At 48.3% G+C, this 20,163-nt stretch overlaps 1 protein-coding gene across 1 annotated transcript in view; it reads right to left on the reverse strand.

Moving 5' to 3' along the window:
• The window catches only part of Syt2 (synaptotagmin 2), a 113,092-nt gene extending 104,399 nt beyond the window's left edge, over positions 1-8,693 (reverse strand). Inside the window, exon 1 of the mRNA XM_040276745.2 lies at positions 8,438-8,693. The gene's annotated coding sequence lies outside the window, so the exon portion shown is untranslated. The remainder of the gene's footprint in view (positions 1-8,437) is intronic.
• Between the last annotated feature and the right edge of the window lie 11,470 nt (positions 8,694-20,163).

The following is a 20,163-nucleotide window of genomic DNA, read 5'->3' on the forward strand; positions in this document are numbered from 1 at the left end:
AGAGAGAGAGAGAGAGAGAGAGAGAGAGAGAGAGTACTGCAGAGTCAGGATTTAATAAAACCATACCATCTGCTGCTTGATCAAAGACATTCTCAGGTGAAACTGCCATTTCCTCATTTACTGACTTATTTGCTTAGCAGGTGTGTGGTGGGGAAGAAGACAATGACCAGTCCAGTTGGTGCCACAACCTTGACTTGTGCAGAGGTGCCAGCAGTTTTGCCCACAGTTGCTTCAGTACCCAACACCATCATGTGTGAAAATGTCAATAACTTAGGGTTATTACGAAAACTTCTTTGACCTTGAGGCTCCCTCTGAAAAAATTCTTGGGAGCTCCCAGGTATCTGTGGATCCCATCTGGAGAACTACTGTTGTAGGACAGCACATGTAGTCTTCACAGGGCCACATGTCCTATGTGTTACTAGCTCCATTCTCAGAAGACCCTGAGGTACAGAAAGTTTAAGTGACTTGCCTGGGGACACATGGCCAGGAGGTGGGAGTCTTGGTTTAAACCTAGGCCACCTGACTGTCCCACACCTTCTTTGGAGGTGTCTTTTATAACATGCAACTGGGGGCATGGAGCCAGGGGGGTCAAACGCCTCCTCTCTCCCTTCTCATTCCTCTCCTCCTGGGGTCTTTGGAGCTCACTGGACACCTCCCAGCCTTGCAGCAGTGAGAGCCTGGGCTCCCGGTACTGCCTGCATCCTGGGTTCCCCGTTGCCCCTCCACCAGCAGAGACTGGATGGTAGTGGGGGGCCAGGCCTCCCCGCAGCCTCAGACCCCTGGAACTGGGCTGCCAATGGCTGGCTTAGTCCTTGCTTCTTCCCTGCCTCCCACAGCAGCGGAGCACAGTTCCCAGCATCAAAGAGCTAATCCGATTTCTCGGCTGTGTCTCCCCCTTTGCCTCCTGCAACGCCAGGATTGATTTGGAACCAGGGCAGCCTTATTAAAGTGATGCTTTTTCCTCCTCCTGGGAGACTCACACTGGGAAAGAGAGGCCTCCCCCCTCACCAATTAACTCCGCGCTTCCTGCTAACACGGATCCTAGCCACAGGCTGCCCTTGACTTTCCTGGGGTTTAACCTCTAACTTTTCTTGGCTCCCAATGGGGAGGCTGGATTTCAGTCCCAGGTCTGCTTCCCCGCAGGACCCCTAGCACTGAACCAACAGATTCTCATTTTCCTCCCTCCACTCCTGAGCTGTGGAGTGGGTGATCCCATTCCTCCTGGCATCTGGTCCCAGACCCTACCCTGGGGCGTGTGATTTGGGTTCGTCTGAGTTGGCACAATGAGTGATCCATGGTTGACAATCAAAACAGGGAACCAGACAGCCCCAGGAAGGACAGAGATAAGGGACTATGTGTTTGTTAAATATTATCTTCCTAGATACACACAAGACGCAGAGGCACACAGAGACCTCCACCACAGTCAAGGACCCTCCAGGACCCCCCTGCAGGCTGTCTCTCAGGCTCTCCTCCTCTCTAGGAAGCTAAGGAGCAGCAAGAGAAGGACTTCCTTTCCATTAAGACATAAAAGCTCTTTCCCCAGACACTTTCCAAAACAGGAAGCAGCAGCCCAACATCTGGACCATTAGTTCAGAGCAGAATCAACGGTGAGGAAAAAACACTTCTCTCAAATCCTCCACCTCTTAGGGAGCAGGGGTTGTCCAGAGGGTCCTTGAAGCCCAGAGCACTGGCTGACTTTGGGGAAGCCACATCTGCTCTGGAAAGGGACAAACAGGTACCATCCCAAGAGCCACTAACTCCACATGTCCCTTCTTGACTTGATCCTGCACCAACACATCTGGTCTCATTTGGCTTCAGAAGAAATTGAAGCCAGGAGTAGGAGTGAGGAGGGAGAGAAAAGAACAAGAGGAAAAGGGAAGGTCAGGTGTGAGGAAGGCACCACCCCCTCTCTCACAAACGCACACAGCTGCTCAGGACTCACTCTCTGCTTCTCCACTGGGCTGCCCCATGGCTTCCACCACCACTCCCTCCACACCTGCAAGCAACCTGAGCTGAAGAAGCACATAGAATTTGAAGTTCCCCAACACACACACACACACACACACACACACACACACACACACACACAAAATGATAAATGTCTGAGATGCCGATTTCCCTGAGCTGATCATTACATATTGTGTATATATATATATGTATATAGAAATGTCACACTATATCCCATAAATATGTGTGATTACTGTGTGTGAACTAAAAATAAAAGTAATTTTTTAAAAATTAAAAAATTTTTAAAGGGTGAGCCTGGGCGATTTTGTCTCAGTCACATCTTACAAATGCGACCGGCTGCTTGCATCCCTGGGTCATTCCTCAGCTTGGGCATGTAAAGGGTTAAGCTCCTCCCAGCCCCACCCCATGCTCAGCCTGCAAGCCCCTCACAGCATCCCTTCATTCATTTCTATCTTCCCAGCTCTCTAGTGCCACACTAATAGTCACAACCACTTACACTAGATATTAAGATGCATGGAATAGTAATGGGTAAATTCTGCCTCTAATTGCAATATTCCCTAATTGCTAAATTCCAGAGCTACCACATCAGCCCCATTATGAAAGTCCTGCCCGTGTTCACAGCCTGACAACTTCCTGTCCCACTCAGAGGCACCTGGTCCCCACAAATGCCTCCAGGGAGCTTTCCTGATTCCTCCCAGGATCCCAGATTGTGCAGTCAGGAAGCCTGGGCTGGGGGCGCAGTGGGAACCCTGCCGCCCCACACGGGCCATCACGAGTGCTCCCTCTGGGCCTCGGGGATCCAGGACAGGGGAAAGAGTCCCATGCCCTGTCCTTGGGGAGCTCCAGGTTGGCAGAGGAGGCGTGGTTAACTTGAGCTCCCTTTGCAGCCGTGGGTACTTAGTTGAGTTGAATGGAAAGTGGAGGGAAGAAGAGGATGGTGGGGAATCGAGAAAGCACAGGGCACTGTGGCTCAGACTGTGCGTGGACTCCAGCTACCCATGCATCTGAGGGTTGGCGTTGAGGCTGCGCATCCCACGGGGATCTGACTTCTTGAGCCTGGACTCTGAAAGACAAGCAGGCTCCAAGGAGTTCCCATTTCCCCTGCCTTTGCAGCTAATCCTAAGACCCAGCACACACACACACACACTCTCACACACACACACACACACACACACACACACACACACACACTGCTGCCAGGCTCCACAGGCTGCCACATGTCTGGCATCTTAGACATTTATTATTTAATCTCCAAACTGGGAACTTGCAGAGGCTCAGGTGCCCAGGGGATCAGTGTCCCATTACACCCAAGGTGGCTGGGCAGATTCAGATTCAGCTGGAGCGGGCATCCCATCAGTCACCCCAGCAGCCTACCATGGCTCCTCCCTACCCCATCAGAGCAGGTGCTCCTGAAGAAGATGCCCGAGCCTTTATGGAGAATCCCAAGGAAACCCTACGGCAGGGAAGGAGAGCCAATTCAATTTTTCCAAGTCTCACTGCCTAATTTTTTTAAAAAAAATCTGCTGCCCGATTTCAAACATCTAGTCTCCAGTTTTTACTCAAAGTTTGAGTAACTTCATCCCCAAGGGCCCCCGAGAATCCCCAACTCCATTCTCTGGCTCCATGCTGTAGGCAGAACTGGTGAGGATGGGGAGGGACTTGACGACAGCAGGGCAACTCCACTCTGAGCAGTCATCTCCGTCCTGCAAGGACCCGTGGCCTGGAGATTTGGGATAAGTCACACCATGTCTCTGGGCCCTTGCCTCTCTGTTGTAAAATGGGGACAGTGATGGCTGCTCTGAGATCCGATGGTGGTACTGAACTGCTGTCTTGTGGGGTGACAAGAGGCGTGTGTTCAGCCAAAGCTGAAATCCTGGGGCTCCAGATAAATTGGCCAAAGAAGAACCTCTCTTGACTTGACAACAGCAGTCAACTCCTCTCTCTCTCTCTCTCTCTCTCTTTCTTGTCTCTGACCCTCAGCGTGGGGGCAGGCTAGAGCATCAGACGCTCTGAGGTGCAATGGTCATTTCAGCGGCCCCCACACTCCTCCTGCCTTCCTACAGGGCAGGGTCTGGAAGGGGCCTCCAGAACCCAGACTCTTCGTCCCTTCACTGGGGGACTCCGTCCTCATCTGGAAGTTGATCTGAGGAGGCGGTTCCATGGCAGCTCTTGCTTGCCACACATTTCAGAGTCCTCCGTGGGGTTGGATCTCAGAGCCAGTCTGTAGGGGAGGGGCCACCAGTTGGGTGCCCCCTGCAGGCTGGACTCCACTCACTCATCAGGTCCCTCTGGGTTTGCAAACAAATTTCCTCTGGTTCCCTCTTGGAACTGTCTGTTCCAGGGATGAAGATGAAGGATTGCCAGGACAGAGCCTTCCCAGAAATCAAGCTTTGGCAAGAAACGGCTTGTTAGCTATAAAGAAGCCCCTGAAAATCGCAAGGATGAAATATTGCAGTGACCACCAAGGCAGTTAGAGCGTATCTTCTTTGAGTTTTTAAGATGAACAGAGATGAAATATGGTTCCCTTCAGCTGGAGAACCCAGGACAGAGTCCTGTCTGTGGGCAAGGAAAGGGCTGTGAGAAGCACCATGACAGAAAAGCTTATATGACTCTCATCCTGAGCAATGCACTTTACAAGATCTAATTCATTTACTCCTCACCCACAGCAACCTAAGTCAGAGGCAGGAATGTTAGTTCCATTCTACAGATGGGAATACTGAGATTCAGAAGTTGATTAATGTGCTCAAAGTCAGAGCAAGTGGCAGAACCAGGAGGAACCCAGGCAATCTGGTGATAGTCACTCTACTGCCTCTTAGAAAAAAAAATAATAAAAAGCCAGGCATGGTGGCACCCTCCTGTAATCCCAGCAACTTGGAAGGCTAAGACAGGAGGATCGAAAGTTTAAGGCCAACCTCAGAAACATGGTGAAGCCATGAGCCACTTAGGGAGACCCTGTCTCAAAAGAAAAATAAAAAGGGCTGAGGCTGTAACTCTGAGACAAAGTACCCTGAGTTCAATCCCCAGTACCAAAAAAAAAAAGGATGACTGACATTTCTCCAATGAAACTGAAACTGTCATTTATCACAGGCTTTCTGACCCAGGACTGAATCCCAGCTTCCTGACCTGGCTTCTAACCCAGTGGAGGATGAATAATCAACTTGTTGCCTGTGTAGAGATGATTCATGCACAGAATTTAGAAATGCATCTATCCAGTGATCCAGGGACTATTTTACAGACGATATTATAGTTATTTATACAATATTACCCTGTAAGGTAAGTAGTATTACTTATTCTCATAGAGAAAACTCTCTGAACCTGGTCAGGCCACCCCATGAAATGCTCTCGTATCATGAAATTGCCATGATACTTATCAGGGCTGCGGTGGATTCTTGGTGTAATTATTTGTCTAATTGTTTGGTATTCACTAGATCATCAGCCCCATGGGCAGGAACCAGGTCTGTTTTGTTGCCATCTGAATCTGTTGCCTAGCATAGCTCTGGACACAGCAGACTGTCAAACAGCAAGAACTGAGTGAGTGTGGAAAGTGACATCGGAGTGGCAAAGGACACAAAATCCAGATTGATGGGAATTTTTTGCCTATTGTGCTCACGGCTGCATCCAGTGATAGAACATCGGCACAGAGTAGGTAGAGTAGGTACTCGCTAATAAAAATACTTGTTGTGTGAATGAATGAATAAGGCCACACCATTGTAATTCAGGACCCAGGGATCTGAACCCAAGCCCAGCTGGCTCTGGGCCTCTCTACTTTGCTGCTTCCTGTTTTAACCACCATCTGTATAAAAGCCCTCTCTGTTGCTCCCTCTGACTGGTCCTTCCAGTTCCTAAAGAATAATCTCAGCAAACTGGACCATCTAAGATGTTTAGCTTAAGATAAGCAAATCCAGCTTTAGTAGAACCTGCCCAGATCAGGAAAGTCCACACAGCAAATCCCAAAGCTGAGCAAAGCAGCATTTCTACTCAGCAGCGGCCTTCCATCATCCACGAGGCACCTCTGTGCAAGCAAGGGAATGACATGTCATTCCTCCAGTGCACTAGGCCCAACCACTACCACCACGCCCCCACGGTCCTGCCCATACACCTTCCACCACTCAGCAGAGAAAGAGGAGATCCAGGGGTGACAGGACAAAGAACAAGCAGAGGCCATTCAAGGTCAGGCACACCTAGGCTGGGGAGGACTGGGGTAGCTGCCAGGGAAGAGACTTCTCCAGCCACCTCCGAAGCCCACCCCGCCCCTCTCCACAGTATCAACGGTGGCCTGGCTGCATCTGCCTGGAAGATGCCTGTGGAGGAAAGAGCTGGAATGAGCTCCATCTGCAGTGTAGGTCCAGCAACCCAGACCAGCTCTGGAAAGGCCTCTCTGGCTACGCAGAGACTATGGAAAGGTCCAGGGATGTGACCAACCCCAGTCACAGGTGAAGCCAGTCGGCCTCCTCTATGGGAAAATGGGCAAAGTGCGCACCTCCCCCGCTCCCTTGGTCTGAATGAAGAACTAAAAGAAAAAGAAATGTGCTTGCACAACCCACCCCTCTCAAAAAAAAATTTAAAAAGATCCCAAGTTGAGTGGAAAGATCTCACGAGTCAAGCTGACTCACAACACAGTGGTCTGGTCTCTGCTTCTCCAGGGACGCAAGGCCAGTCTATGGGAGGCTGTAATTGGAACACCTACCTCTGCCCCCCCCCCCTCCGCCACTTTCCCAAATCTCCTCGCTCCTCTGTGGGCCAGGAGCAGAGGAGAGATGGTGCAGAGGAAACCCAAGAAGTCCCCAGTAAAAGCCAGACCCTGAGGGAAGTCCTAGATGTGTCCTAAGGATGTGTCCTAGATGAGGAAGTCCTAAGGGTGTGTCTGGGAGCCCAGCAGGACAGAGGCTGGCCATACTGAGGGAGGAAGCCCAGGAGTGGGGGTGCAGCCCTCATGGGTTATTCCCCAGGGGGCAGGAGGAAAAGAAGGTCTGGGGCTGGACTCCCAGGGCCAGGCCTCAGTGTGCCTGGCATGGACCCCTGACGCTGACTCACCCCCTGAGGCCCTGGCACAAGCTGCAGCTTGCAGTGCCTGCCAGGCCACTGCCACTGCTCGCTGGCCAGGACGCCAGGCACGTCCCACTGCATCAGAGCCTCCCTGCCCCCTCCACCTGCCCCTTCCACTCAGCCCTAGGGGCACAGGGCAGGGCTATTTTTTTCAACACCTCTGATGATCACAGAGATGTTTCCAGAAGCCCAAAAGCTGAACTTGGATAAGTAGGGGGAGATGGCTGGAAGGACTAAGGCCATCCTGTGCCTCCCTGTCACCCCTTGTAATGAAATGCCCAGGTTGCCAAGAGCTGGATTGAGGACAATCTATTACACAGGGAGAGGACCCCTCTGGGCAGAGGAAGGAGGAGAGGAGGTTACTGCATCTACCCCCAGGCTTTCTGGGTCAGGCCCCAGACCACCTTCCTGCCTGGACCCGGATGCTAAGGATTTCCTCATCTCCTGCCCACCCCATTCCAATCTGGGCCTCCTGCACCCAGCCAGCCTCTGCCCTCTCCACACTGCAGTGGTCCCTCTGGGCTAGTGCCTTCTCTGTCCTTGCACTGTTTTCTTCCACTGGGGGGGGGGCGTGTAGAGGGGAGGGCTCTCACTCCTTTACCCCAACAAGAAACCCATGCCCACATGGGCTGCATGGGTCAGGGGCGGCAGGAGGCACCTGTGGAGTGTGGAAATGAAGGGAGGATGCCTGGGATTAGTGGAGGGGAAAGGATACAGCTCCTCTTTGATTCATATAACCCCGTGCCAAGGCAAAGGTAGATGGAAGAGTCCAGAAAGAAGAGTGAGGCTGTCTGCACCTGGGGACAAGGGCTGGAGCAGGAATGGGACGTCCTAGGTCGTGCTGAGTCATGAGATTTGAAGGGAGGCAAGGGGCTCCTCCATCCCTGCTCCTCCCTGTCCCTGCTCCTCTGGACCCTCACTTCCAGACAGTCCCTGTATCTGGCTCTACAACCGCTCCCTGATCCAGGGGCTGCGGTTCTCAGGGCTCGCGGACCCTCCCTTCTCCTCCCACGACGGCAGAACCACCGGGGGGGGGGGGGTCCCCACTTGGTCAGAGACCGTTCAGGTGGGCGGGGGAGCGCAAGATGCGCATAGGGGGCTCCGGGAGGCAGCAAAGAGGGGCGAGGGCGCAGGGGTCGTTGGCCCCCTCTCCTCCGCAGCTCCTCTAGGAGAGGCGGGAGAGGAAATCTGCTCCCTCTTGGCCCCCAGCCCGCAGAGGAGCCGTCCCCTCGCCCCTTGACCGGCTCCCCCAAACGAACCTTCTTCCCCTGGACGTTCCAAACTCCCCCAGAGGAGGCGCGGGCGCCTGGACCCCTTGGCCTCAAACTTCCCGAGCGCCACCCTGGCCCCTCTAATCTGTAGCGAGGATGGAGAAACTTCGGAGGGGGAGGTCGATGCCCCCACGGGCGGGGTACGGACTTACTGGAGACAGACCCCCAGGAGGAAGGAGAGATTCGGGGTCCCCGCTGCGAGGGCGCGTCGGGTTGTAAGGATGCGGCGCTGGCGACAGTTTAGCAGCGGCGTCCGTTCCCCCGGGGCGCGGAGTCCCCGCTCCGCCCCGGCCCCAACTCGGCTCCGAAGTGCCTTTGCCGCAAGACTTGCTGAGCTTAGCAGTCTGCGCCGAGGCGGCGGCGGGAGGGGGCCTGATCGATGGGCGAGCGCGGCGAGCGCTGCAGTGAGGGGAGGAGACCGGGCGGGCGGCGCGGGAGGGCGGGGACCGCGGAGGGGGAGGCCTGCAGGAGGCGGAGGGAAGGACCTGCCTGCGGGGACCTGGTCGGGTCTGCGCAGCCCCCTCCGCTCCGCGCCCACGCCTCCTGCTCAAGGTCAAGGCGACTGCTCCCAGGGCAGGGAGAGCAGGACCAGGGAAGGGGCCGCCTCCTCCCCACCTGCGACGGGTTGTCTCGCTTGAGCCAGCCTTTTCTCCCCAATCTGCAGAACCCTCTGCAGCTCAAGGCTAAGTTATTAAGCTCAGGATCCCCCGTAGCCATTTGGGGCCCCTGAATCCCTTTCTTTCCTCCCACCCCAGTAAGTCTACCTACAGTGGTCACCGGGATGGTGGGGGCCTTTGAGCCTAAAGGATGAGTGAGGAAGAGGAGGATCTCTGGGAGAAGATAAAGGTGCCTGGAGCCTGTGACAATAGGGCGTTGTCCAGGAAGAGGGGAGGAGGTAGGGAGGAAACCCCTAAATGATAGATTTTCCCTACGTGTTAGTTGGCTGAATAGGTGAGACATCCCTTTTAAGATGGGTATTATGCTTAGTTTATAGATGGGAAAACAGTTCAGGTACAGTACTGGACCAAGGAGCCACACACAGCAAGTGGTGGCACTGAGGGAGAGTTTGGGGAGAAAGAAGACTGCAAGCACAGGGTGGAGCCCTAACCTACTCAGGATCCCTGGGGGCACGAGGAGGAAGGCACACAACTCACACAATACAGCACAACTCCAATACCCACTTTAACTCTTCCAGAGTCCGTTTTTATTAGTAGTGGTATTAGTATTAGTATTTATTGATTTATTTTACCACTGAGCTGCATCCCTAGCCCTTTTTGTTTTTGAGACAGGACCTGACTAGATTGCAGAGGCTGTCCTGGAACTTGTGATCCTCCTGCCTCAGCCTCCCAACTTGCTGCAATTACAGGTGTGCTCCACAAGTGCAGAGTCAAATTTTAATCAAGGAAGATGTGACTGTCATTATGTTGTTGTTCCCATGCAAAAGAGGATGTCCAACCTCTCTCTGAGCCAGGCATGTTCAAGGACTTGTTTCTTGGACACAGGGACAAGCTCTTCTCCCCTTGCTCTTTCATACTCCTAATACTGACAGTGTGTAACTACAGGACTGCAGCCAGACAGGGACTGCAGTTCCCATGCTAGCCGGGCTAACACACTTCAATTCTATGGCAGTTGGCCCAGCTGCGCGCATGCAATGAAAGCCTATGTCAATCTGGTGCCCCAACTTCTCCTAAGCTTGCCTGGGAACCTAAGGTCAGGGGAAGCCAGCCTGCCTTCCCAGACTATTAGGAAGTCAATGCTGCAATCAATTTGGTTAAATGAAAAATGTGGTGTCCCTGGCTACAGCCTTAATGTTCTTTTAATTCATCAGGACCAGTAGTGTCTGAGTTACAAACCTAATCACGAGCTCAGCATCCCTCTCGCTTATTCCCCCAGGAGCTAGAAGAGCAAAGAATGGAAAAGACATCCACTCTCTCCACACCCAACCTATTATTATTTTCAACCACTCATCATTTTTAAAAGATGAGCCCTTGTAGTCTTAGTCCATCATCACTGATTTGCATGACCACTAGGGCAAACCCTCTGCCTGGATGCAAGATCATTCTGAACCCATGAAGGTAGGGGTCTGCCCATATAACATGGAGCTATGTGGAGGGAAATCTACCTCCCTTGATTACATTGTTTTGCCACTTTCTACTAAACACTGCTTCCTCGTAGCTTCATTCTCTAATTTTTCCCATGTAGGAAAGAAGAGAGAGCAAGGAACCAATTACAGCATCTCCCTCCAAACGACTCTCTGGGGACGCAGAGTCTCTGTGCCCCTCCCCCACTTGCCACTAATTGGCACATAAAGCCCAGCATTTTTGTCCCTGGTTGCTCCCAGGTCTGCTAGCACTTACACTGAACACCTGGATTGCTTCCCCCTCTATCCTGGGAAGGTCTTTGTTCTCACACAGCTTTTCAAAGCCCTACCCGTTGTCTGTCCTTAGAGTAAACAGAAGAGATCAGGCAGGAGCACCCGCCTTCCTGTCCACCTGCAGACCTGGCCAACTCATTCCTGCCTCCTCTCCTCACACTCAAACACAAACACGGGGCCAGGGATTGCCGTTCCCATCCTCCCAGCCCACGAACATCCATCTTAACTCTGCATGTTGTTCCCGACAATTAAGCCAACAACTGCTGGACCCGCCTCTGAACACACCTGCCCCACTGCAAGCACTCAGTACATGGGTCTATAAAACTGACATGCAGTTCCTGTCACTGAGGTCTTCTTCACTAGTGTTTTCTGCTCAGATTTTGTACACATAACAATTTTAAATGTATCTTGATTTTATTTATATATATTTATAAAGTCCACTTAATTTTTAGACATCCTATAAAAATGCTTTCAATATAGAAGACACTAATTCAAGCCAGGCACAGTGGTGCACATCTGTAATCCCAGCAGCTCAGGAGGCTAAGGCAAGAGGATCATGAGTTCAAAGCCAGCCTCAGCAAAAGCAAGTGCTAAGCAACTCAGTGAGACCCTGTCTCTAAATAAAATACAAAGTAGGGCTGGGGATGTGGTTCAATGGGTGAGTGCTACAAAAAAAAAAAAAAAAAGAAAGAAAAAAGAAAAGAAAAAAGAAAAAGAAAAAAGAAAGAAAGAAAAGAAAAAGAAAGAAAAAATAGAAGACACTAAATCATCAGACAGAGGAGGATGAAACATGGGTAAAATAAAGTTAAATATCGTATAATTCATGTGATATAAGATATCTTATTTTTAGTTGTAACTAAAAATAAAAATCCTGGTTTCCTAACAAGTGGTGAAGGCCAGCTTTTCCAGGAAGGCTATTAAATGAACTGTAATTATTTATGATCTGTGCAGTGAACAAAACAATAAAACAAATAACACGGAGCACAAATAAAACTCTTAAATACAACAGAATGGGGAGGGCTATTTATTTATAACTTAACACTCCTAGAAGGAAAGTGTCTGGAAGTTTTCAGGACCATATATGACATACCGAAGAAAGTTGAAAACCTAACCACAGAATTTTATCAGATCCCAGGGATGAGAGGACATCATGAGGACTTCATGTTTTCACATTCCTGCCCGAAAGTAAAAATGATTCTCACATTCAAAGGGAATAATCTAAAACACCAGAGCAGACTTCCTCCCTCCTCAGTGGAGTCCCTGTGACACAGATTTATGTCCCAGACAAGTTATACTGAACCTAAGTTTCTGCCCTTGTAATACAGAAGAGGGTTCTGGACTATTCTACCTAGTGTGAAAACTGCCACTTTCTCCAGCCACTCCCCCTTACACTCTTAGGGTGAGGAAGAGATGCTGTGTGCAGGGTGGTGCATACCTTCTGGGACGTGAGGAACAAATGGCTCACAACTCAGATATACAAGGGCAGGATGTCTTTTCTTTCCAGAGGGCAACCATAGGCTTCGAAGCTACCCATAAGGAGGAGATGGAAAGCAAGTCAGTTGAAACACTTTCTGGAAAATTAACCCTGGCACTTTAATATCCCAGCGTCCATTAAAGCCTTTCATACATTGGGGTCGTAGCACAGAACTGCCCTTGGATGAGCCCCAGCTGTGGGAGGTGAGTACCAGAAGCCACAGCAGAGGACACCAGGGAAGAGCTCTAGGATTGACACAGTCCTCTTTTGGGTTCCCCAGGTGCATCTGCCACCCTTCTCTGCACCTCTGGAGCCAGTTCTCTTAAGCTTCAGATCATCCATGTCCCCATCGGCTACCCAGTCAGCATTTTTCCACTCACCTCCTAGGACAAGGTCTATCAGGACCCCTGCTAGGGGCTGGCAGTATGGAGGGGACATTTACGCACCTCCAAGAGTTCACAGCCTCCTGGAAGCAGGAAGTGAGATGTTCAGGGATAGGAAAGTAAAAGGGACCATGAGAATGGCAGCGAGAGTCTCCAGGTCAGCGTGGCAGGAAGGCAGAAGCCATGACAGCCTTCCCTCCTAGAGGTACCTTTCAGCTACCTCCAGAGGAAGGACTAGGTCTCTGGGGTGGGCAGTGAAGTCCAAGGCCGGCCAGTCAGAGACAATCATGGGGTAAATGGGTAGAGTGCACTTATTAAAGCGCTTAAGCTTTGTAGGGGGAAAGCTCTGTGACCTGGGATACCACGTCTTCACCTTCTGAAACCTCGTTGAATGGAGGCCTCACCATCTCCTTGAGGGGTTGTTGTGAAGATTAGAAGTGTGTAAAGATTGAGCAGGGCCTTAGCAAAAGGTAGTTACCTGATTATGCTCAGGAAAGTGAAAATAGTTCTGTGAGGTTGGAGTGCAGAGTGGGCTTGGGGAGCAGGGAGGCCAAGGCAAGACCACGCCACAGCCTGTTGATCAGCTGTGTGGATTAGGGCCTTACATTCAGGAGAAACTTGACCCATTTGTTTTTGTTGTTGCTTTGTTTTTGTTTTTGTTTGGCGGTGCTGGGGATTGAACTCAGAGCCTCACACAAGTGCTTTTACCACTGAGCCACATCCCCCCCCCCCACACACACACACCCCTTGTTGTTTTGGTTTTCTGCTACCAGGGGTTGAACCCAGGGACGCTTAACCACTGAGCCACATCCCATCCCCCTTTTTATATTTTATTTAGAGACAGGATCTGCATAAATTGCTTAGGGCCTCACTAAGGCTGAGGCTGGCTTTGAGCTTGCAATCCTCCTGCCTCAGTCTCCCAAGCCACTAGGATTATAGGCTTTTGCCACTGCCTCCAACAAAACTTGATCCACTTGATTTTAGAAAAATCACTCAGTCTGAAGTTAAGTTGAAAGACCCATAAGGACCCTTTCCCTGATGGCCTCTCAAAAGAGCCCACATAGCATAGTACTCACCATTTTGGATTCTAAAGCCAAACCACCTGATTTTGAATCTCAGCTCACCTCTCACAGGCAGTAAGACTTTGGGCAGGTTAGTTCATTTATAGAAATTTGCTGAGAACCAACCTAGGTAATCTAAGTATGTTAGTCAACCTTTTCATTGCTGTGACTCCAATAACTGACAAGAACAACTTAAGAGGAGGAAAAGTTTATTTTGGCTCATGGTTTCAGAGGTTCAGTTCTTGTTGGCCAAATCCATTGCTCTAGGTCCAAGGTCAGGCAGTACATCATGGCAGAAGAGCATAGAGGAGGAAAACTATTCAGCCCAGGCAGACAAGAAGCAGAGAGTGCAGGAAGAGCCAGGGACAAAATATGTAATCCCAAGGTACGCACCCAGTGACACCGCCAACTCTAGCCTTATGCTCTACCTCATACAGATGCCACCCAGTTTGTCCATTCAAATTGTCCATCATATTCCAAAAATGAATTGGCTGAGAAAGAAATCAGGAAAACAATTCCATTCCCAATAGCCTAAACAAACAAAAAACCTAGGAATAAATCTAACCAAGGAGGTAAAATGTCTCTACAACAAAAAACCATAGAATATTGGAAAAAGAAATTAAAGAAGATCTCAAAAGATAGAAAGACCTCCCATGCTCATGGATAGGCAGAATATTGTTAAAATGGCCATACTACCAAAAGCAATATACAGATTCAATGCAATCCCCATCCAAATACCAATGACATTCTTTACAGAACTAGAAAAAAACAGTCCTAAATGTCATTTGGAAGACTAAGAGATCCTGAATATCCAAAGCAATTCTAAGCAAAAAAAAAAAAAAAAAAAAAAAGGAATGCTGGAGGCAATACCTGACTTCAAATTAAACTACAGAGCTATAGTTGAAAAAAAACAACAACGCTGCCTGTTGGGCTGGGATGTAGCTCAGTGGCAAAGTGCTTGCCTCACATCTGTGAAGCCCTGGGTTCAACCCCCAGTTCCAAGAGGAGGGGGGAGGAAGACCCGAGCCAAAAAAGAAAAAAAAAATTGCATGGTACTGGCATAAAAACAGATGCATAGACCAATGGTACAGACTAGAAGACACAAACCCACACATTTACGGTCATCTGATTCTTGACAAAGGGGCCAAAAACATACATTGGAGAAAAGACAACCTTTTTAACAAATGGTGCTGGGAAAAATGGTTAATGAAACTCGATCCTCATCTCTCAGCCTGCACAAATGGATCAAAGGCCTAGAAATTAGACCAAAAATTATGCAACTCTGAGAAGAAAACATAGGGTCAATACTCCAGCATATAGACGCAGTAAACAACTTTCTCAATAGGACCCTAAAGCTCAGGAATAATGCTGAGAGTTAACAAATGGGATGGAATCAAATTAAAAAGCTTCTGCATAGCTGAGGAAACAATTAGGAATGTGAAGAGATAGCCCAGAGAATGGGAGCGAAATCTTTGCTTGCTATTCCTCTGACAAAGGATTAATATCTAGAATATATACAGAACTCAAAAATTTTTATGCCAAATAATCCAATTAATAAATGGACAAATGAATTAAACGGACATTTATCAAAAGAAGAAATGCAAATAGAAAATGTTCAACATCATCAACAATCAAACTATTCTGAGATTTCATCTCACAACAGTCAGAATGGCAGCCATCAAGAATACAAATAATAATAAGTGCTAGAGGGCTGGAGATGTGGCTCAAGTGGTAGCGCGCTCGCCTGGCATGCATGCGGCCCGGGGTTCGATCCCCAGCACCACATACAAAGATGTTGTGTCCGCCGATACTACTCACTCTCTCTCTCCGTCTCTCTTTAAAAAAAAATAAGTGCTGGAGAGGATGTGGAGAAAAAGTAACTTTTACACTGTTAGTGGGAATTGTAAATTAGTACAACCACTATGGAAATCAGTATGGAGGTTCCTCAGAAGATTAGGCATGGAACCACCACAGGATCCAGCTATACCATTCTTTGGTATTTATCCTGAAGAATTAGTCATCTTACTGCAGTGACACATGCATACCCATGTTTATAGCAGCACAATGCACAATAGCCAAACCATGAAACCAGACTAGGTGTCCCTCAATGGATGAATGGATAAAGAAAATGTGTTATACACACACAATGGAGTTTTATTCAGCCATAAAGAAGAATGAAATTATGTCATTTGCAGGAAAATGGATGGAATTTGGGACCATTATGTTAAGCAAAATAAGCCAACTCAAAAGGTTAAGGGTCATATTTTTTTCTCTCATATGCAGAAGCTAGAGAGAAAAAAATGAAAGGAAAGGTGGGGGCAGATCTCATGAAAATCAAAGGGAGATCAGTAGAGAAAAGGAACCATGGGGTGAGTGGGGAAAGAGCTGGGGAGTGATATTGGCCAAATTATATTGCTAAATTATGTGCATGGATTATGAATATGTAACAACAAATCCCGTCATTATGTACAACTATAATAATAAAAACTGTGTGTGTGTGTGTGGGGGGAAACAAACTATTCATCAAAGCCAGATGTGATGGCACACACCTATAATCCCAGTGACTTGGGGGGCTGTCAGGAGAATGGCAAGTTTGAGGCCAGCCTTATCAACTTAGTGAGACCCTGTCTCTAAAGAAATAAATAAATGATTCAGAATGTAGTTCAGTGGTAAAATGCCCCAATTCAACCCCCAGTACCAATAAAATAAAAATTCAAATTATTCATTAAATGAATTCCTAATTTGATTACAGCTCTCATAACGTAATCATTTCATCTCGAACATTCCTACATTAACGGGAATTTTGGGGGATACCTCATAATCAAACGATAACTCTTAAGTATCCAACATGGTGGTAGATGCTGAGCAAATGCTGAATGAATGTTGGGCATTACGGTAACTTATTCCTTAGCTCCAGAAGGCTAGAAAGTGCAGATTCCCCACATCATTTGCCTCAGAGAGGCTGAGTGACTTTCCCAAGGAAACCCAGCTAGTCTAGAAATCTGCTTACCACCTCATTCTCAGTGGCCTGGCTGGGGGAAAGTTTGAAGACTGTTGAATGCCCTGAGCTAGACCCCCCACCACAGGACATGGCATCAGGTATGTCCTCCTTTCTGCATGAATGATTGCCCTGTGTGTGCAGCTAAGACCCACCAGCAGGGCAGTCTGTGATGGGCTTGGCTACCTGGGTTCAGAGCACTGAGGAAGTGCTTCTCCTGGGTAAGTGTCTGGCACAAGAGCAGCTTGCCTCAGGCCTGAGGTTCTCTTCTTCCAGTCAGGCCAGTCACCTTGAGATTTTCCACTTTTACTTATGCAATTCCATCTCTAAAGGTCTGAGCTTTCTGGGACTGACTTGCTCTTTTTGCCAGAAACAATGAATATGCCTGGCCTCAGTCCCAATTGAGGTGACTTTGCTCACAGTGGCTGGAGGCTGAGCGCTGTGGTGGAGCTGCCACCCACCTGCCAGCAAGTTCCTGAGGGCAAGGTCCCAGCATAGACCTGCACACCTATCTCCTGCATGTAGTGGGCACCGGGACCTTAAAGAGGCTGCTGGAATGCTTTTCCAACGTGGCTCAATTACCCGTTTAGGAAAAAAGAATGTTCACTGGGTTCTCTGAAATGAGGCTTTCATAAGCCTCACCAAACCAGGGGTAGAACAAGAAACTCACAGCCTATGGGGAGTTAGTAGCTGTGTTGGGGAGTGTTTAGGAATGGCTTATTGCTTTGGGGAGCCACATGTCACAGAGTCGAGGATCAGGGGTACTCAGAGGGTTTTCATTTTGCTTTTGAGGTTCAGACTCTGGGTTCAAATTCTAGTTCCTCTATGTACCAGCTAGATAGCCTTTTACTTCTCTGAATTCAAGTTTCTTATCTGTAAAGTGGGCGTGATAGTACAGAACCCGCTGGGATATGGTAAAGATTGAGCCTGCATTAGGCATTGTGCTAGTTTTACCATTTTTCGTTATGGGTGTCATTTAAAATGCCTCTTCCTCACCTTTCCCTAAACATACACTTTGTTCTGGTCATTCCCTAAAGATACTGAACACAGACTCCTAGGACCATTTCATTTGGTTCTTCTCCACTCACATATCCAAAATTTGTTCCCAGCCTCAATACCCAAAGGTCCTCCTGGGCCAAAGCCTGTCCATCTTAGAGAACACCTTTACTGGAACAATTCACCATCAGTGCCTCTGGCAGATCTTAGGTACCACTTAAGGGAGTGGCAATCAAGCCAAACATTTAGGGAGAGGAATCTCATAGCCAGTCTTATTTTTCTTCTCTAGTTCTACTAAAATTATGTATTCCCAGGAGAACAAGAAACTAGAATGATCTGTTTTCTTAGTTCGCTCCTGCCCTCAGTTCCTTTGAACACAGGGCTCATGTTCCTTAAGGTCATGAATCTATAAAACCTAGTGCAGGGCTACGAATATAGGAGATAGGTGCTCAATGTGCTGGGCAATTCATTGAGATCATCACTAGCTTAGGGCTTGCCTCCTATCAATCAACTGAGAGAACAAGGGTTCAGAGCTTCGGTTTTAGATCAATAACCAATCGTCTCCCAAACTGCAAGCAAGTTAGATTTAGATGATGAACTGAAAGACTACACATTGCAGAAGACAGATCCTTACCTCTGGCTTAGGGTTGATTATGTAGATGTAAACGAATGCAGAGTGACCTTGGGTACCTAAGTGTTTCTCTCTACAAGGCCTAGCTCAAGTCTGGGAAGTAGGATGGGAGAGCAGTTTAATCTTGGTCCTCTGCTGCCCTCTTCTGTTGTTTATTAGAAGTTCCTGGTGGCTTCTGCTTCAGTCTGAAAAACACCCACTCCTCTTCTAATACCCCTTCTCCCCACACCCTCATGGTTTCAGTGCATGAGGTCAATATTAGAAGCAAGAAAGCTGTGATTGCCACAGTTTCTAGTTCAGACTAGAAAATAGACTATGGTCTTTCTGGGCAAAAAGCACCAACATTGAGCATTTCTTCCCTTCCGAACCCTGGACTTCCCTCCACTGAGGATCTGGCAGACATGGAACAATGCTCTAAACTCTAAAGCTAATACTTAAGGGCACAATTATGCATAGAAATTCCATCCTTACCTACAAGGAAATATTACCTTGTTTCGAGGATTAAATATACATAAAGTCCTAGGAATAGTATCTGAGGCAGGAGGATCACAAGTTCAAAGTCCGTCTCAGCAACTTTAGTGAGGTTCTGTCTCAAAGTAAAAAGGGCTGAGGTTGTGGCTCAGTGATTAAGCCCCCATGGGTTCAATTCCTGGTACCAAAAGCAAAACAGGCTAGCAAAAAAAAAAAGAAGGCCTCTATCTTATATTTCTCTATAGAAACATTTTTTTATATTTTTTTTGTTGATGGACCTTTATTTTATTCATTTAATTATATGTGGTGCTGTGATTTGAACCCAGTGTCTCACACATCCTAGACAAGAGCTATACACTGAGCCACAACCCAAGCCCTATAGAAATGTTTTAAGAACAACTCAGTGATGTAGCAGAGGTCATGGTACAGTGGGAAAGCATGAAGGAAAAACCTTTAAAACAACATGAGTGGGCTGAGGATATAGCTTAGTTGGTAGAGTGCTTGCCTCCCATGCACAAGGCCCTGGGTTTGATCCCCAGAGTTTCATACACACACATAGACACACACACACAGAGAGCTTGGGGACTGGCTCACCTTCTGGGTACAAGCCTTATACAAGTTCTATCTATATCCCAACTCAAGTCACACATCCTCCATGGTTGCTTTTTCAGTACTCATCCTGCAAAGAGAACAATGATCACTTCCTATCTGCTTCCCTAGGACCTAGCCATTCTGGACTCATAGAAGATTCTCAGGAATAAGTGCACACTGTCCTTGACCTTTCTCCAATGAAGGTAGCTCTGGGAAAGAAATTAGTATTGAGATTTTCAAGTCAGCTCACCCCCACCCTCTAACCAGAGCCAGCATTTTTCTGTGGTCATCACTTACACTATAAAGCCTGCATCAAGAGGGCCTCTATCAGCAGGCTGTTGTAGTAAATGCCAGTAATCCCAGAGCTCAGGAAACTGAGGCAGGAGGATCACAAGTTCAAAGCCCATCTCTGCAACTTAGTGAGGTTCTGTCTCAAAGTAAAAAAGGGCTGAGATTGTGGCTCATGATTAAGTCCCCATGGGTTCAATTCCTGGTATCAAAAGCAAAACAGGCTAACAAAAAAAGAGGGCCTCGACCTTATTTTCCCTTGAATTGAAAAACAAACCTATCCAAAGACACTTTGGCCCTGCATGGTGGGGCCTATAACCCCACAGACTTGGAGGCTGAGGTAGGTGAATCATATGATCAAGCCAAGCCTCAGCAATTTAGTGAAAATGTATCTCAAAAGGGCCCCATGGCTCAATCCCCAAAACACACCCCACCCCAATAAAGAGACTGATTTGGGAGGAAAGCAATGTATAGAGACCCAATGGCTTTCTCTGCTAAGATAGGGCTGGAGCCCAGCTGGGCCTAGTGACACACAACTATAATCCCAGCTACTCAGGAGACAGGACAATCACAAAATTGAGATCAGCCTAAGCAATTTAACATGACTGTTT

This window comes from Ictidomys tridecemlineatus, chromosome 10 (genome assembly GCF_052094955.1).
Source record: "Ictidomys tridecemlineatus isolate mIctTri1 chromosome 10, mIctTri1.hap1, whole genome shotgun sequence".
Classification (NCBI taxonomy): domain Eukaryota; kingdom Metazoa; phylum Chordata; class Mammalia; order Rodentia; family Sciuridae; genus Ictidomys; species Ictidomys tridecemlineatus.